The sequence below is a fragment of the Schistocerca nitens genome, chromosome 1, assembly GCF_023898315.1.
Source record: "Schistocerca nitens isolate TAMUIC-IGC-003100 chromosome 1, iqSchNite1.1, whole genome shotgun sequence".
Taxonomy (NCBI): Eukaryota; Metazoa; Arthropoda; class Insecta; order Orthoptera; family Acrididae; genus Schistocerca; species Schistocerca nitens.
Genome location: NC_064614.1, coordinates 158,837,804 through 158,855,764, shown reverse-complemented (window position 1 = coordinate 158,855,764; position 17,961 = coordinate 158,837,804). Strand labels below are relative to the sequence as shown.

The following is a 17,961-nucleotide window of genomic DNA, read 5'->3' as shown; positions in this document are numbered from 1 at the left end:
CCACTATAGTATCTAGTGGCATCTCTGTCTGGGACGTTACAAGAGCCTTTACTTGAGCCAGCAGCCGGCTGCTCCACAAATGCACAGCAGTGCATTCACTACCATACTCACATTGACCCTGCCATGCAGATGTCACAGATACTGAGATGGTTTTCTGTCTCCAATGTCTTCCTGTGTAAGTAATTGCATCTCACACTATTCCTAAGAGTTGGACACCTTATGCATCAACTCTGCCTCAAACTGCTGCAGGTGGTGTAGTTATTATATCATGGACTTCTGCAGCGACGATCTTGTTCGCAAACCACTGGCGCAAATTTTGTGGAGTCTGTTGTTACTACAGTGCAGAGAAAACTTTTCTTGACTTGAGCAAATGTAGGGCGGGACTGTGTGGCCAAAATGGGAGTAGCCACACTGCAAATTGTGATATGGCGGGTATTTCCATAATCTCAGAAAATTTTGAATCTTGAGTAGTCAGTCTTAATTCTTCTGGTAACACAGGCTTATTCACACTGACTGCATCACATTGGCGTCACCGCTGTCTGAGCCAAATGTTATAAGTGTTCATAAACTTAGCCAGGCACAGACATGAAATATCAGTTCCAGTGTACTTTGATCAAATCATTTAAGTAGAACAAACTACAGAAACTTTTACACAGTCACTAAATAGTTGTGTTGAGCTGTAATCTGAATGTAAATTGGAATAAGGGCAGATACCACTATTACAGAAACCCAAGATCGAACAGTAACTAACTGCAGTTCTTCATCAGAAAATCAATAGTCGTAAGGCATTGCATTGCAGCAGAGAGAGAATAATCACAGCAATCCTGGTGGCTGGTGTGTGAACTCATTTGACAGCTATGAAGAACAAATCAGCTGAAGCTTGTTGACGATGTGTGCTGATGTATGCTGCTACAAGAGGATATTTGGCCTGTTCCCATTCTTCAGGTGTTTGCTGTTGCTGAAAAAACTGGAAGAATTTAATTTTCAGATGAGTGTATGTGCTCTACTCAGAAAAAAGTTACTCTTGTCAATTATGTCATTCTATGAAGTGCTGTTTAAAAAGACATTAATTTGACCTTTTTTAAAACACTGTTGGCTTTAATAAGTTTAATATCGTTAAATTTCAGTTACCGGTACGTCAAAAGTATATTATCGAGATCCTTGTAATTTCAATGGTTTATTTTATGTCCTTAGAAAAAAATTGAAAACTATTGTGTGTTACAAAAACAAAAAACAACAAAGGAACAAAAACTTCATTAATTCCAATACTTTTCTCAAGTGAGAGCCTGTGTTTTGTGGATTATTTTGAAATAATAATAAGTATAATCAGGGATTATACCTTTCTCTTTATGTGATATTTGATGTAATGGTGAATCCTGTGTTTTGCAAAATAAAATACAAAAGTGAAAGTACGCCCTCCTCAGTGGACACCGCCTTACAGTAGCACTGTCCGTGCAGGTGAGGGGGTTTGCGTGCTCTGGATCCTGAGGGCTATGCCGGCGGTAGCTTAGCTACCAGCAGGGTCACCCATGCCGGATTGGCCGAGGGAGAGGAGCCAGACAAAGTGTCTCCCACGACGGCCCACTGGGCCTTTTCACCTATCCCAAGCCTGTCCTTGTCCTGCCCACTGGGCCTTTTCACCTATCTCAAGCCTGTCCTTGTCGTGTCACCTCAAATCATAATAAAGCGTAAGGGGGGACTCTTAGGCGTAGGGAAGCCAGCCGTGCTAGGGGAGTAAACCCTTAAAATAAAATCGGGCAAGTCTGGAAGCTCTTAGGTGGCAGCCCCACCACCAGACTAGGGAGCTGTGGGCCAATCACCAGCACTCCCAAAAACAAGTGATTAAAGAAACAGCAGAAAAGAGCAGCCGGACAGACTCAAATATGACGATTTTTGGCATGAAAAGCACAATGAAAATAGGTTTCTGGAATATTAGAACATTGAGAGAAGCCAGCGGACTGAAGCAGGTTACAAAGGAGATGACGAGTTACAGGCTGGACATTCTCGGACTTAGTGAGGTGAGATGGCTAGATTTTGGAGAAATCCAAACACAAGATGGATACACCTTTTTATACTCTGGACCCGCTGGAGAGGATGCAGAAATGGAGTTGGACTTTTGTTAACCAAAGGACCGAAAAAGAGCCTTATGGAATGGAAACTGGTTTCAGAAAGACTACTGACAGCACGTTTTAAGACAAACATTCAAAATGTCACTGTCATCCAATGCTATGCTCCTACGGAAACCTCAGATACTGAAAAGAAAAAAAAAAAAAAAAAAAAAGAGTTTTACCTCTCCTTAAGTGACACCATTAAAAGTACCAGTAAGAAAGACATATTGATTATTATGGGAGACCTAAATGCAAAAGTAGGAAAGAACAATGAATGCCTAAAGCATGTAAAAGGAGTAAATGGTATCAGAGAAATGAATGAAAGTGGGGATATGTTTACAAATTTCTGTGCCAGTCACGATTTGGTGATTGGAGGTACATTATTCCCACATAAGAAATGCCATAAGGTTACATGGGTATCCCCTGATCACAGAATGGAAAACCAAATTGATCACATAGCGCTAAGCAAAAAATTTAGAAGGTCGCTGATGAATGTGAGAAATAAACGTGGGGCTGATGTTGGCAGTGATCACCACCTTATTGTTGCAAATTTTAGACTAAAAATAATGGCTACAAATAGAAAGTTCAAACAATGAAACAAAAACTAAGATGTGGGAAAACTTACAATAACAGCAAACAAGAAAGTTTCTGTATTGAGCTAAGGAACCGCTACAAGGCACTCCAAGAAGCACAGGAAAATTATGAAAATAGTGTTGATGATACATGGACTCAGATTAAGGACATCTATTGCAATGTGAGCAAAAAGGTCCTTGGCATTAAAAACCATCTGAAAAAAGATTGGATGTCCAAGCGTACATGAAATATGATCAGCTGTAGGAAGGAGATTAAGGCAAAATTAAATATGAGTAAAACAAGACAGCAGAAAACTCAAATGCAAACTGAGTATGCAGCTACTGACTCTCAAATAAAGAGGAGTGTGAGGAATGATAAGAGAAAGTGGATGGATGAGCAAGCTCTAAGAGCAGAGACAGCTGCAGCAAGGGGTGATGCAAAAGAACTGTACCGCATCACTACAATGTTGTCCGAAAAAGGTTTCAACAAGAACAGACCTGTGAAAAGCAAGGAGGGTCGACTGTTGATGACAGAAGAAGACCATCTTAGAAGAAGGAGAGAACATTTTTCTGAAGTCTTAAACAGAGAGCAACCTGATGAGTGGGAGAGGCAATGGAATTTTCCAGATGCCAGTGACAAAATCAATGTAAACACACCAACTAAGACTGAAATTAAAATAGCTCTCAAAATAAGCAGACATTGACACCACCATAAATCTACTGCATCCATTGTTTGAGACGATATGGTCAGAAGAGAAAATATCAAAGGATTGGAAAGATGGGCTGATTATTAAGTTGCCAAAGAAAGGGGATCCTAACAACTGTAATAACCAGCGAGGCATCACCCTCCTGCTTGTACCAAGTAAAGTACTCTGTAGATTGAAGCTAAATCATATCAAGGACTCAGTCGAGGCACGACTGAGAAAAGATCATGCTGGGTTTAGAGCTCACAGAATTTGTGTCGATCTCATCAAAACACTGTGTATAATAAATGAGCAGAGTGCAGAATGGACAACACACTCACCTTACATTTATTGGTTTTGAAAAGGTATTTGACTCTCTTAATAGGAGAGTTAAGTGGCATACCTTGGAAGAATATGGAATACCATCAAATATAATAAATATTATTAAAGCCATGTATGATGGATATGGATGTAGGGTGCTACACAATGGGCAACTTACTAAATCTATCCTAACAAATGCTGGGGTGGGGCATGGAAGTATTCGGTCACCTACTTGTTCCAATTCCTTTCCATACACTATTAGCTTGACTTGTTTTCAGATTGTGTTCTCATTTCCTTAGTTTTCTGAACATTTATTTTAAGTCCTGCAATTTCTGCTTCCTCTTTTAGTCTTTCCGACTTTTCTTCCGTGTCACACAATCTTTGCAAGATATTGTCAGCAAAGTCGAGGTCTTCATCAAGCCTGTCTTGCATTCCCCACTGAATACCTCTTCTCCTACCATCAACAACTCTTTTGGAAAGGAATTGGAACAAGTAGACTCCTTTGTATATCTAGAAAGTACCGTCTATAAAGATGGAGGGGCCAAGGAGGATGTAAAGAGCCGGATAAGGAAGGCAAATGGAGCCTTTGTACAACCGTACCCTGTCTGGCGTAATAAGAACATCTCAAGACGAACCAAGCTGTGCTTGTTCAAAAGCGACGTAAAGTCAGTCCTCCTGTATAGTTGTAAAACATGGAAGGTAACAAACATGATTGTAAACCAGCTGCAAGTTTTCATAAACCAGTGCCTTCGGCAAATTATAAATGTGAGGTGGCCAGACGTTATATCAAATGACGAATTGTGGGAGATAACAATCCAATGACCAATTCGTGAACAAATGAAGGAAAGAAAATGGAGGTGGATTGGTCACACTATATGCAAAACAAGGAGCTGTTGAAAAGGCAGCAATGGATTGGAACCTACAAGGAACATGTAGACGTGGCTGCCTGAAAAAGATATGGAAAAGAACGGTGGAAGAAGCTCTGAAAGCTGGTAAAACATGCAGTGAAGTGAAATGTTTGGCTGCCAACAGAACAATATGCCCTATGATCTGACAGGAACAACAGGAAATAAGTCAAGTAAGTCAAGTCAAAGTACGCAGTTTTTTCCTGTCTTGATGGTTTTAAGTAAAAGGCATGTGATTTTTTCCCCTACAGTACTTCATTATAGTGTGCACAATCTCCAAATTTTACATTCTTCAAATGATACATGAAAATGTGGGAATTTATTTTCAAAATGTTAGCAAGTGTCATTTTTTGCCTTCACAGTGTTAAAAACAACAAAATTCTAAACTTTGTAGTGCAATAAAATGTAGACAGAGATAGTTAATAAGCTAAAATTTGAAATCATTATTTATCTCTATACAGAGAACCAATAAGCGAAGTTTCATCAAAATCTTTGACTGACTGGATGACTTGGCACAGATTTAGCCATGTTTACTTCACCCACTACACTCAAAATGAGCCTCAGTGCCCAGACACTGACACCTTTGTGTGGTACAAAGAAAAATGCACATCCATAAGTTATGCTATTGGACTGAAGAACTTAATTTATTTTTACGACTAAGCTCAACTCAGTTCTCTGTACTAAATGATAAATACTAATCTTCACTAATTCCAATATTTTCCATCCAAGATTTTAAAGTAATTCTAGATATTCATAGAGAACACATGAGAAGCAAATAACGAAACTTGTTCTAACTCATTTTTCGACACTGGTGTGATTCCTTGTTTCCTATTTTAGCTTATGTCTGAGTAGCTTGTTAAAAATCTTTGCACTGCAACATAGGATTCCACTACAAACAACAGACGACCAAGATGCCAGGTGGCTAAGTATAGGAATTATGACAAAAAGTTGTATGCAATGATAAGTTCATCCTGGTAAATCATTCTAGATAGTCAACGTATGAAAATCTGTAGACTATATTACATTTTTCCATATTGTTACACAAATATGCCCCTCTTACTTTTTTTAAACAGTCGTTTAAATAAAATTCTTACCATATACATTTGAAAATATGGAACTGAATTCTCAAAATCTAGCTTTGCTTTTAAAGAGTATTTAACCACACAAATCGTTGGCAAACTAAAAGTGAAGCCATAAAATATGAAAAATGTTTATAGTATAATCAAGAAGCCTCAAAAGGAAGGAAAAGAGGAGGGGCATTCAGAAAAGGGTAGAATTGAAGAGAGAATTAAGGAAGTACTAAGTTCTGTTTTAGAAGTAGCCTACTATTGAAGGCTACGAGCATTTCACTGATAAAACATATGTGCTGCCTTTCAAAGTGTTGTAAGAGTTGAAAGACTGTTTCTCAATAGCTAACACAAATAGCTATAACCTACATTTTATAATGCAAACCACGATTAAAACTGTGAAGGTTTCCCCTGTCAGAATAATTTGTGCTAAATAAAATGTAAATTTCGTGTGACTAGGGCTGCCCGTCGGGTAGACAGTTCGCCGGGTGCAAGTCTTCCGATTTGACGCCACGCCAGCGACTTGCGTGTCGATGGGGATGAAATGACGATGATTAGGACAACACAAAACTCAGTCCCTGAGCGGAGAAAATCTCCGACCCAGCCGGGAATCAAACACGGGCCCTTAGGATTGACAGTCTGTCATGCTGACCACTCAGTGGACATTATTTGTGCTGATACACAATTTTCATACAAAAAGAAGGGAGAGCATGTGTGCAATAAAACAGATTTATGACAGTGTGCCTGACTCACCTATTGCACAGAATACAATATAAAGAACATGTTTGTCATACAGTAGGCTAACTTATATTCTAACAAATGACAATAACTGTCTCCAGGAATAAACTTAATGAACTGAAGTGCTAACCTGTGGAGTGAGCATAAACAACAATGCATTTTCTGTAATGTGGATAGCACATAGTAACCTTCCACAAATCCTAAGACGAAGGTTTTGATCCTACCATACAACTGCTGAAAGAAATCTATCATAACGGAGGAAACTGAATTACATAAAAAGTGCATCTAACAATGGCTTTTCCCCAGCCCACCTGCACTTACCAAACAGCATAAAACGGTATACATAATCATCATCTTTATTCATGTGAATAAACTACATTTTCATGCTACATTACATTCATCGTTTTCCATGGATCCCAGCTATAATCCTCGTGAAGATATTCATCGATGGATTAGAAGGTGTTGGCCAACAGGAAGTTCTTTAATTCACTCTGAAACCGATCTTTATCACTTACAAGACCTTTGATATGCTCTGGTAAGTTATTGAATATATGAGTATGCATGTATTTGACTCCTTTTTGTACTAATGTAAAGCTTTTTATGGTCCTTATATAGAGTGTTTTTGGTTCTAGTATTTATACTCATGTTTTGCACTATTCTGAGCAAAAAGAGACATGTTGGAAATGACATAGAACATCAATGAGTATATGTACTGAGAAGTAGTAGTTAGAATACCAAGAACACTCAAAGATTGATTTAAATATTTCTTAGTTTGCACTTACTAAATCTCAGTCTTCAGTTCTAGCTTCTTAGGTCTCAGATGAGTATTCATTTCAGTTCACAAAACGAGACTTCTGTTCTTCGGTCTAGAATTTTTGTATTTTGTTTCCATTCTGTGCCTCCACCTCTTTTTACAGGGATTTGGGCGAATTCAATGAGCTCTTCACTTTATTGATAGATTTTTACAATATACTGTGTATTTGTAATAACAAGTACATGGAATTATGACCCATAATGTTCCATTAATTTAAAAAATGGTTTTTAAAATAAAAGAGAGTAAAATATTTTGAAAACAAGTTATGTTCAAAATAATTAATTTGTTTTAAGACTAGTAAGGGGAATTGGCAATTTGTGGGTGTCTCAAAAATACTTGTGAGTGCCACCACTGGGTTACTGTCTGCCCACGTGTGGGAGGTTGCAGGTTTGAATCCTGCACAGGTATGGATAAGTGCCGTTACTAGGTCCTCGAAACAGCATCAAATTTCAATTCAATAAATTCACATGTAGAAAAAAGTTACAGTACAAACAATGCATAATGAGTGATGAGTAATTTCACAGTGATGAACAGATTTAAATTCAGGGTATATTTCTGCATATCTGTGGAGGCTTTGAGCAGTATCCACACTGAGCTTGAAAACAAAACCTCTGTGATTATTACACTGCCACAGCACATTTAGGAAGGTAGTTACACAAATCAAAAAAGACCAATAATCGTGTCAAGTATACAATTTTTGGGGTTGCTACGTCAACTGATGACATGTCTCCTGACATTTATCTTACCAAGTTTAACTGAATAAAATTCCTTAGTACATTTTGGAAATTTTAAGCAATGAGCGGACTGCTTTAGTATCTTCTATATGGAATTGAAATGCAAGACATAACTTTTCTACCTCATGATGTTCAGAGAAATCATTCATGTCCCTACATATATATGCATACTATCATTTAATATTATGGTTGGATGGGTCAAAGACTGAAAAACAGCATGGAGTGGAAACCTTTGAGGAGAGAAGAGGTAATCACCTACAAAAGCACCTCTTTTCAGTTGTCAATCGCTGTTAATTATTTCAAGATTATGAAATTCACACAATGTCATCCACGTTAGGATCACATCTGCAGCTACACAGTAACCCTTCTTAAGAAATCGCTATCAGTTTCACTTTGGTATAAAGGCCCTAATACGTAAGTGTTATGTACTAAAAAAATTGCTAGTATTTCTGCAAGACGATTTACTATTTAACTACTAATATGACATCGACAAGGGCTGAAATCGGTAACCTTGAAATGATAAACGGTGACAGACACACAGAAATTTTTTATAGATTTTCCTTACAAGTAACAACGTAATGACGCTCTTTGCTGACAAGTATGTGCAGTTTTGAAATATCAGCTAGGAAGGTACATGTCCTACTTTCAAACGCAAAGGCGACTAAGTATGTACAGTAGACGATTATAATTACAAAGGAGGGGGAGTATGCCGCAATATTATTTGTTGTATATTCATTTCCTTCTCGCTTTTTCGCACCTCTACAACAGGGCACTTCAAACATATACAAATCACTCTCAAGGGCGAAAGAAAAAGATTCTAGACTTAGGTATAAACCTCGCACCTTGAGATTTATGGTCCAACACACTGAACACTATTTTATATATGGAAGAAGTCAGAGCGTGCATCTGCACACAATATTTTAATTACCCTTTCATCATTCATTCGCTTCTATGTTGGAACCACAATGTAAATCAATACTGACTTTTAAAAAATACAGTTCCTGATACAATGAATAATTTATTTTTGATTACGGCATTATGAAGTAGCATAATACTTATATGAACGACAGTTCAATCGTAAAATTGGTAATGCATAACTGCAAATATTATAAAAAAGGTATCAATTACGTTGAAACAGCGTTCCGTCTGTATTTGGTTCATTTATATATTCAAATGTTGCTCAATGAAAATATATTTTGTGCCTGCTGTCTAGTGCGAAAAATCATTTGTAAATATTATATTGGGTCATTCCACACCAAGTGGTCTAAAACTGAAAAAAGTTCCCACCATCATGGTCTCCAATTTTCGTCAAATTTTAACTGTAGCTTTAGTCAAGTGTTGAAGTAAGTTTCCCAAGATTTCAGGCCTCTAGCTGCAATAGCTGCTGATCTAGACCCCCTTGTCTGAAGTGTACTTAGTCCGTGTGCATGCAACATAAAAAAAATGTCATATTTGGAGTCTAATAAAATCGAAACTAATTCATAAGAATGGTTAGTAAGATGCGACCCTGTACAGTTTTTTTTGCTGATTCCAACGAAATTATTTATAACATTACTCATGCAAACCCCGGTCAAATAACTCGACTCAAAGTATACTTCAAAATTTGTCGTGACACAACGCGACAAATTTTGACCAATATTAAGACTGCAATGATTTCCTTGCAGTTGAAGATATGGACTTGAACTTTTGGCCAAGCTTCATGCTTGTGCTAGACATAATGCAGCCGGATTTGCAATGATCCAGGCCATATGGTCGCCCTGCAGTATCTCTTCAAATTAGGCAGTGTCAGCACAAACGGTAAAATTTACCAAAGTTTCAAGCCAATTACTAAAAAATAGTTGGCCTGAATCTGCTTGTGAATAGTATCACCTAAAAGAGAAAATCTTGCTCTACAAGACTGACATTTGTTTTTTTTGCAACGCGACCATTAAGTACTCATTAACTCACATCAAAGTTGTTATATTTTGTATGCGCGATGCACTAATTTTTCTTCATTTCTAGGAATTTGAATCTTAATAGTCGCTTAGAATTACTGATATAATTGGATATTTCATTCGTGTTTTATTCAGTGATTGGCCAGTGAGAGATGTCAGAAGTTAATGAAGAAGAAGAATCGTTGGCCCCCTGTTCAATTGGAAAAGATGCTGCTGCATCAAAGTGCCATGTTATCTTCTATGCTAAGAAGACTGGATTCAAAGCGTTTAGTGATTTCACAGAATGTGACCAGAAATTGCTTGTTTCGCGTTCAGAAGCCAAACTTGACGAAAATTCCATCATTTGCTTCCACCATGAAGCCCTCTTCCTACATGAATATCAAGCGATGCAAAAGAAATGTTGCAATCCATTCAAGAAGAGGAATCACAATGTAAAAGCTGGACTTAGACTGCTTGATAATGAAACAGCTGCCAAACTTTGCCTGTTAAAGAAAAAAGAAGTGATTGATATAAAACCTGGTCAGAAGCTTTGCCCTCGCTGCATGTCGGCACTGAACCAAAAGCTAGAAGATTCATCATCACTATCAACCCAATCTGAACAAGATTTCACAACGGATGAAACTGAACCAGCCATCAACAAAAGTTTATCATTTATTGGTGCTTCACCATTGAAAAGAAGACAACTAAGTAAAAGAGATAAGCCAAGCTATGCAAAAAGAAAGATCTTGGATGCACAAAGTTTAATTGGGAATCAAATTGCTGCTGCTGTAGGAATCAATTACGATGAACAGCCAAGTTCAAGTAAAAGTCGCCCATGCAGTAATTGTGCAGATCTTGATAATCTTATAGAAGAGTTGAAAGAAAAATGTAAAGTGTCAAATCGTAGGACAAAAGTTCAAATATTGACCTTGGTTCCAAGAAGCTGGACAATTAAAGATACGACAACAGCATTTAATGTATCAGAAAGAATGGTAAAGCAAGCGAGAAAACTGAAGAATGAGCAAGGTGTTCTAGCTTTTCCAGCAAATCGGCAAGGAAGGAAGCTTTCAGATGAAGTTGTCCAGAAAGTACATGACTTTTTTCAAGATGACGAATTCAGCAGACTTTGTCCAGGGAAGAAAGACTGTGTGCCTGTGAGAATTTCAGGAACAAAGGTGTACAAGCAAAAGCGGTTGTTGCTTTGCAATTTGAAGGAAATGTACGTGTCTTATCAGAAGCAAAATGGACCAGAAATTGGCTTCTCAAAGTTTTGCGAGCTTAGACCAAAATGGTGTGTTACAGTTGGCTCTGCTGGAATGCACTCAGTTTGTGTCTGTACAATACACCAAAATGTCAAGCTTATGCTCACTGGTGCATCAATCAATGAAGACTACAAGGAAATTCTTAGCAAAGCTGCTTGCAGCTTGGAAAACAAGGATTGTATGCTTCATCGTTGTGAAAACTGCCCTGGTCCAGAAGGTGTAGAAGCAGTTATTGCAACATATTTTGAAGATAATGACCCTGAAGAACCGATTGAGTACAAACAATGGATTCATACCGACAGGGATACTTTAGAAACAAAGCAGCTTTCAACAGAAGAGTATGTTGAAGATATTGCAGCAAAAATTTGGAACCTGTCTTGTCATCACTACATTGCCAAGCATCAAAGCCAGCACCTGAAAGCTCTCAAAACTGATTTGAAAGAAGGCGAATTCATAATACTAATGGATTTTGCTGAAAACTATTCATTTATTGTTCAAGATGCAGTGCAAGGCTTTCACTGGGAAAACAGTCAAGCAACAGTTCATCCATTTGTAGTCTACTACTGTGAAAACGAAGAGGTGCAATGTGTGAATCTTTGTGTTATTAGTGACTGCCTTCGACACGATACGATTACTGTCCATGTTTACATTGGAAAAGTAATCAATTACCTGAAGATGCAATTTTCCAAAATAAGCCACATCCACTACTTCAGTGATGGTTCAGCTGCACAATATAAGAATTTCAAGAATTTTCTCAACTTATGCTATCACAAAGAAGATTTTGAAATAACAGCAGAATGGAATTTCTTTGGAACAAGCCATGGAAAGTCGCCTTGTGATGGCATTGGAGGCACAACAAAACGGTTGGCAGCAAGAGCAAGTTTGCAACGTCCATATGAAAACCAGATTCTAACACCCAAAGATCTTTTCAACTTCTGCAATGATAATATCAATGGAATCAAATTCTTTTTCATCAGCAAAGAGGAAGTTGAAGAAGAAAAAGCTTCTCAAGAAGAAAGATTCCTGCAAGGGCACACTCTAGCTGGCACAAGAGAAAACCACCATTTTTTGCCCATTGATATGACGACAATTCAGGTCAGTAGAGTTTCAAATGATGCGACATCTTTTTTGGCCAAAATTAGTGCTGCTGAACTAGTAGTTCAAGTCATGGATCTTCAGCCTGGGCAGTATGTTGCTTGCATTTATGAAAAGAAATGGTGGATTGGAAACATCGTTGAAATCTCAGTCGAACAGAAAGATGCTTTCATAAGCTTTATGCATCCTCATGGTCCTGCAAGTTCATTTTATTGGCCCTTAAGACGTGATACTTGCTGGATTCCAGAACAACTTATCATTGGTGTTATTCCAGCTCCATCAGTGACATCATCTGGTCGGCAATACAGTTTTCCTGAAAGCATTCTCTTGCAAATCAACGATGCTTTCAGAATGATGAAGTAACTGAGGAAGACAGGCTTGGGAACCTGCATAAAGAAACCCACAATCAGGCTTGGGATCCTGTGGTAAAGACACCCTGTAATCAGGCTTGGGAACCTGCAGTAAAGATACCCACCCGTGGCTGTTACTGCATGGCTATCGGGCGTGGCCCCTATGGCGATGGGGATGCTGGTTTTATTGTGATAACCAGTAATGGCTCAGCCATCATGGACCAACGCAGGGCACTGCGCACACAAAATATAAGATACTTTGACCTGAGTAAATAAGCACTTAATGGAAGCGTTGCAAAAGAAAAATATATCCATCTTGTAGAGCAAAATTTTCTCTTTCAGATGATACTATTCACAATTAAATCCAGGCTGACTATTTTGTAGTAATGGGCTTTGAACTTTGGTAAATAAAGCCATTTGCGCTGACACTGCCAAATTTGAAGAGATTTTGCAAGGCGACTATAAAGCCTGGGTAGTTGGAAATCCAGCTGTATTATGTCCAGCACAAAGATAAGACTTGGTAAAAAGTTCAAGTCCATATCTTTATCTGCAAGGAAATTATTGCAGTCTGAATATTGGTCAAAATTTGTCGCATTAAGTCACGACAGAATTAGGGGTACACTTTGAGTCGACTTGTTTGACCGGATTTTGCATCAGTAATCTTATAATTAATTTCGTTTGAATCAGCACAAAAAACTGTACAGGGTCTCATCTTACTAACCATTCTTATGAATTGGTTTCAATTTTATGAGACCCCAAAAATGGCATTTTGTCTGATGTCGCGCGCATGCGAACTTACTACCCTTCAGACAAGGGGGTCTAGATCAGCAAGTATTGCAGCTAGAGGCTTGAAATCTTGAGAAACTTAATTTAGCACTTGACTAGTGCTACAGATAAAATTTGAAGAAAATTGGAGACATGATGGTGGGAAGGTTTAGACCACTTGGCATGGAATGACCCTATTACCACTTCTTAACTGAGTATTACGGGCAGTCTGAGTTTTTGTGACTAACTTAAAATCAAATTACCTGCGACGTTGCAGCAAACGACAACAAATTGCTATATGTTATTACAACACATTCACTACACAGCGTCCATAACAAAAAGTTCCGAAGTTATTGAGACTACGCCTCCACAGTCCACAGCATTCAAAACACACAACTGCGACTCATCAAAGACTACCTCAGGACAAATATTTCAAAACCATTAATGAAATGATATCGAAACTAAGTTCACAGGAAATTTTAATTAAAGAAAAGCTATCGACCCTAAAAAATTACTTTCCATCTGTGTCAGTATTTATCAGGATACATCTGTTTACGGCTTCGTGCACCTGTTACGTTGATTTAGCGCAAACAAAGAGCAGAACAAAACCTGTAAAATTTTACAAACATATTTCATACCGACACTACCAGGCAATTAGTTCAGAGGAAGTGAGTGTCTGTTCGCATACAATTTAAAAGGATCAAAAATATTTTACAACATTATAAGGTAAACTGGACATCGCTCAGAAACCGATTACAAATATTGAAGTAAAACGTTTCGCTTTAGAAACAAAAAAAGTGTTCTCCAGAACTGAAAATATAAATTTCGAATTTACATTTCCAATAACTCTCTATAATAAAAAACTTCAAACATCAGTAAACACTTTTTGGGTTTGATTCTAGAAAACTTCGAATATCAACTACACATTTCTTTTGCTTTTCCGAGAAAATCAGCCGAAATGGCACAAGAAATAAACAGTACCCAACATACAACCACTGCCCCTCTTCTCCGAGATTCAAGTAAGAGAGAACTAACTAAAAAAGAATAGATAACAGCAAGGTTAAAAACATGTAGTTATCTGTTTGTAAGAGATGCTGGAAGTGGTGGCCATTGGGCATCCAGTATCACTGACATATTGTGATGACATAACCAGCAAACACACAGGAATTCTGCAGGAGTGATTTTGTTAATATCTCTATTAATCATCCGTGTGCGAGGATCGTCACCGTACACTTTACTTTTTAGTGTGCCCATTAACCAGAATCACACAATGTCATATCTCAGGACCTTGGGGGCCAGAGGACTCAAGTCACTCTTTAGGGAACATGTTGGTGATGTTGGCCATTCTTTGGTTTCACCATCTTGTCAGAATACCACATACAGTTTCTCTGTATATGTTACACTGAAAAGCCAAAGAAACTGGTACATCCGCCTAATATCCTGTAGGGCCCCCGTGAGTATGCAGAAGTGCCGTAACATGATGTGGTATGGTTTCGACTAATGTCTGAAGAAGTGCTGGAGGGAACTGGTACCATGAACCCTGCAGGGCTGTCCATAAATACGTAGAAGTACAAGGGGGGTGGAGATCTTTTCTAAACAGCACATTGGAAGGGATCCCAGATATGCTCAATAAAGTTCATGTCTGGGGCGTTTGGTGGCCAGTGTAAGGGTTTAAACTCAGAAGCAATTCTGGATGTGTGGTGTGTCGCATTGTCCTCATGAAATTGCACAAGTCCGTTGGAATGCACAATGGACATGAATGGATGCAGGTGGCCAGACAGGATGCTGTCAGGGTCGTATCTAGACATATCAGAGGTCCCAATTACTCCAATTGCACACACTCCACACCATTACTGAGCCTTCACCAGCTTGAACAGTCCTCTGCTGACATGCAGGGTTCATGGATTCATGAGGTTGTGGCCATACCCATATACATCCATCTGCCTTATTACAAATATTTTACGACATTATAAGGCAAACTGGACATCGCTAATAAACAGATTACAAATATTTTTTAAAAAAAAGGTTTTGCTTTAGAAACTCGTCCGACTAGGCAACATGTTTCCAGTCAGCGATATTCTAATATCGTTGTTGGCGGGCCCAGCTTTGTGACATGCAGTCATCAAAGGTACACGAGTTGGCCTTCGGCTCTGATAGCCCATATCAATGATGTTTCGTTGAATGGTTCGAAAGCTGACACTCGTTGATGGCCCACCATTGAAATCTGCAGCAATTTGCTGAAGGGCTGCACTTCTGTGACGTTAAGCGATTCTCTTCAGTCGTCATTGGTTCCATACCTGTAGGATCTTTTTCCGGCCTAAGCGATGTCAGAGATTTGATGTTTTACTGGATTCCTGATATTCATGGTACACTCGTGAAATGATCGTACGTGAAAATCCCTACTTCACTGCTACCTCGGATATGTTGTGTCCCGTAGCTCATATAATACAGTGACTGATGACTTTCGCTTAATGACCGAGTGCAGTGGCGTTTGCGTAGAGCTGTAGAGCTGGCAGTGCTGACAGACGAGCAAAACGGCATTAATTAACTGCAGAAATCAACGTGGGACGTTGGATGGATGTTTCTGTTAGGAAATTTGGCCTTCATGGGCTATGTCAGCAGACGACCGACATGAGCGGCTTTGCTCACAGCGCAGTATTGCCTGCAGTGTCTCTCCTGAGCTCGTGACCATATCGGTTGGACCCTTGACGACTGGGAAAACGCGGCCTGCTCAGGTGAGTCCCGATTTCAGTTGGTAAGAGCTGATATAGAGTTCGAGTGTGGTGCAAACCCTACCAATCAGTGGACCCAAGTTGCTACAAGGCACTTTGCAAGCTGGTGGTGGCTCCATAATGGTCAGGGCTGTGTTTACATGGAATAGGCTCGGTGCTCTGGTCCATCCAAACCGATCATTGACTGAAAATGTTTTTTTTTTTTTTTTTTTTTTTCCCCTAGTTGGAGACCATTTGCAGCCATTCATGAATTTCATGTTCCCAAACAATGATGTCAGGCCACCAGGCTACAATTGTTCGCCTTTCGTTTGAAGAACATTCTGGACAATTTGAGCAAATTACTTGGCCACCCACGCAGATCGCCATGAATCCCATCGTACATTTATGGGACATAATCGAGACGTTAGTTCGAACACAACGCCCTGCACCGGCAGCACTTATGGATGGCTATAGAGACAACATGGCTCAATATTTCTGCAGGAGACTTCTAACGACTTGTTGAGTCCATGCCACGAGCGGCGTACTTTGTACAATAAGTCAGAAAGCCTGAATTATTCTCTGCTGACTGCTTGAAGGTTGTGGCCGGGCGATATTTGTGCTTCCTATCCCTTGGCAGAATTCTCAGATCGGAGACGATGTCTATCAAAAATTTACGGCCCAACTTGTGGTCTGTTAAGAACAGCTGGCCGGACCGAGCGGTTCTAGGCGCTACAGTCTGGAACCGCGCGACAACTACGGTCGCAGGTTCAAATCCTGCCTCGGACATGGATGTGTGTGATGTCCATAGGTTAGTTAGGTTTAAGTAGTTCTAAGTTGTAGGGGACTGATGACCTCAGAAGTTAAGTCCCATAGTGCTCAGAGCCATTTGAACCATATTTTTGTTAAGAACAGGGGGTTGAGGGGTAGGTAGACGCGTCGACTTCTGCTTGCTGTTTGGTATTTCTGTTACATTTTTGGGCTTGGTCTCCTAAGCGCCGATGATGCCAACGCATGTCGCGCATTGGCGTGTCATGCTGACGTGGAGTATTGCGCGGAGGGGCTGTGCGATAACAGTCAACAATAGTCCTTTGCACAACGATCAGCGAGCAACTCGCTCAGTAGTTTTGTCAAGGCTTCAACTTCGTTACATAAGCTGTTATTCAATTATTGCTCCAGTGCCCTTACCTTCCGGCATAGTGTGTCAAAGTCGGGTCGCACATCTACTGAGGTACTCACACTAATTACCGCCGAGTCAGTACCGGAGGCAGACAACATAGCATCTTGCATACGGTTGGCTAGGGCAGCTACGTCATCCAAGTAGATATCCGTCTGCGTCGCTATTATGGCTTTGACTTGCGCCGGCAGTCTGCTGCTCCACAAGATACGCAACAATGCATCAGGAATTGTATTCGCATTCACAGTACTTCGCACGTAGCGTAAGTACTGCGAATTCTTTTTATATCCGACGCCTTCGTGCTTGAGTACTTGGCGTACTCTTTCCTCTTGTGAAGCAGATACATGGCATATGAGCTCAGTTCGAAATTTGACAACGCAGCAACCAGTGGCGGGGATGTAATGATGTCAGGGACTTCCGCTGCAAATTGGTGTTCCAATTGACTCACTACGAGTGCAAACTTTATGGAAACTGTGTTCACTCCAGAGCATCGGAAGTTTGCCTCCACTGGCACGAACCGCAAGGTGGAACTCGTTGGCCAGAAGGGCAACAGTCTCGCGGCGTGTCTCGAAATATTACGAGCATCATCCCTCATTTTCACACGGCCGAGAAATATTCTTCATTGTTATCATACTCCTTTGAAAACGATCACGTCAGGGTCATCACTGTGTGCAAGTCAGCCACAAACTAAATGAATGTTACGTGTGAGTGCGATAAGAGGAAAGAGCGCTGGCAACTTATTTCGTAGC

General features: G+C 39.6%; 1 protein-coding gene across 1 annotated transcript in view; it reads right to left on the bottom strand.

Annotated features, from left to right (window-relative positions):
• LOC126244029 (HMG box-containing protein 4) overlaps nt 1-13,724 on the bottom strand; it is a 48,880-nt gene extending 35,156 nt beyond the window's left edge. The window contains exon 1 of the mRNA XM_049948207.1: nt 13,591-13,724. The gene's annotated coding sequence lies outside the window, so the exon portion shown is untranslated. The remainder of the gene's footprint in view (nt 1-13,590) is intronic.
• Between the last annotated feature and the right edge of the window lie 4,237 nt (nt 13,725-17,961).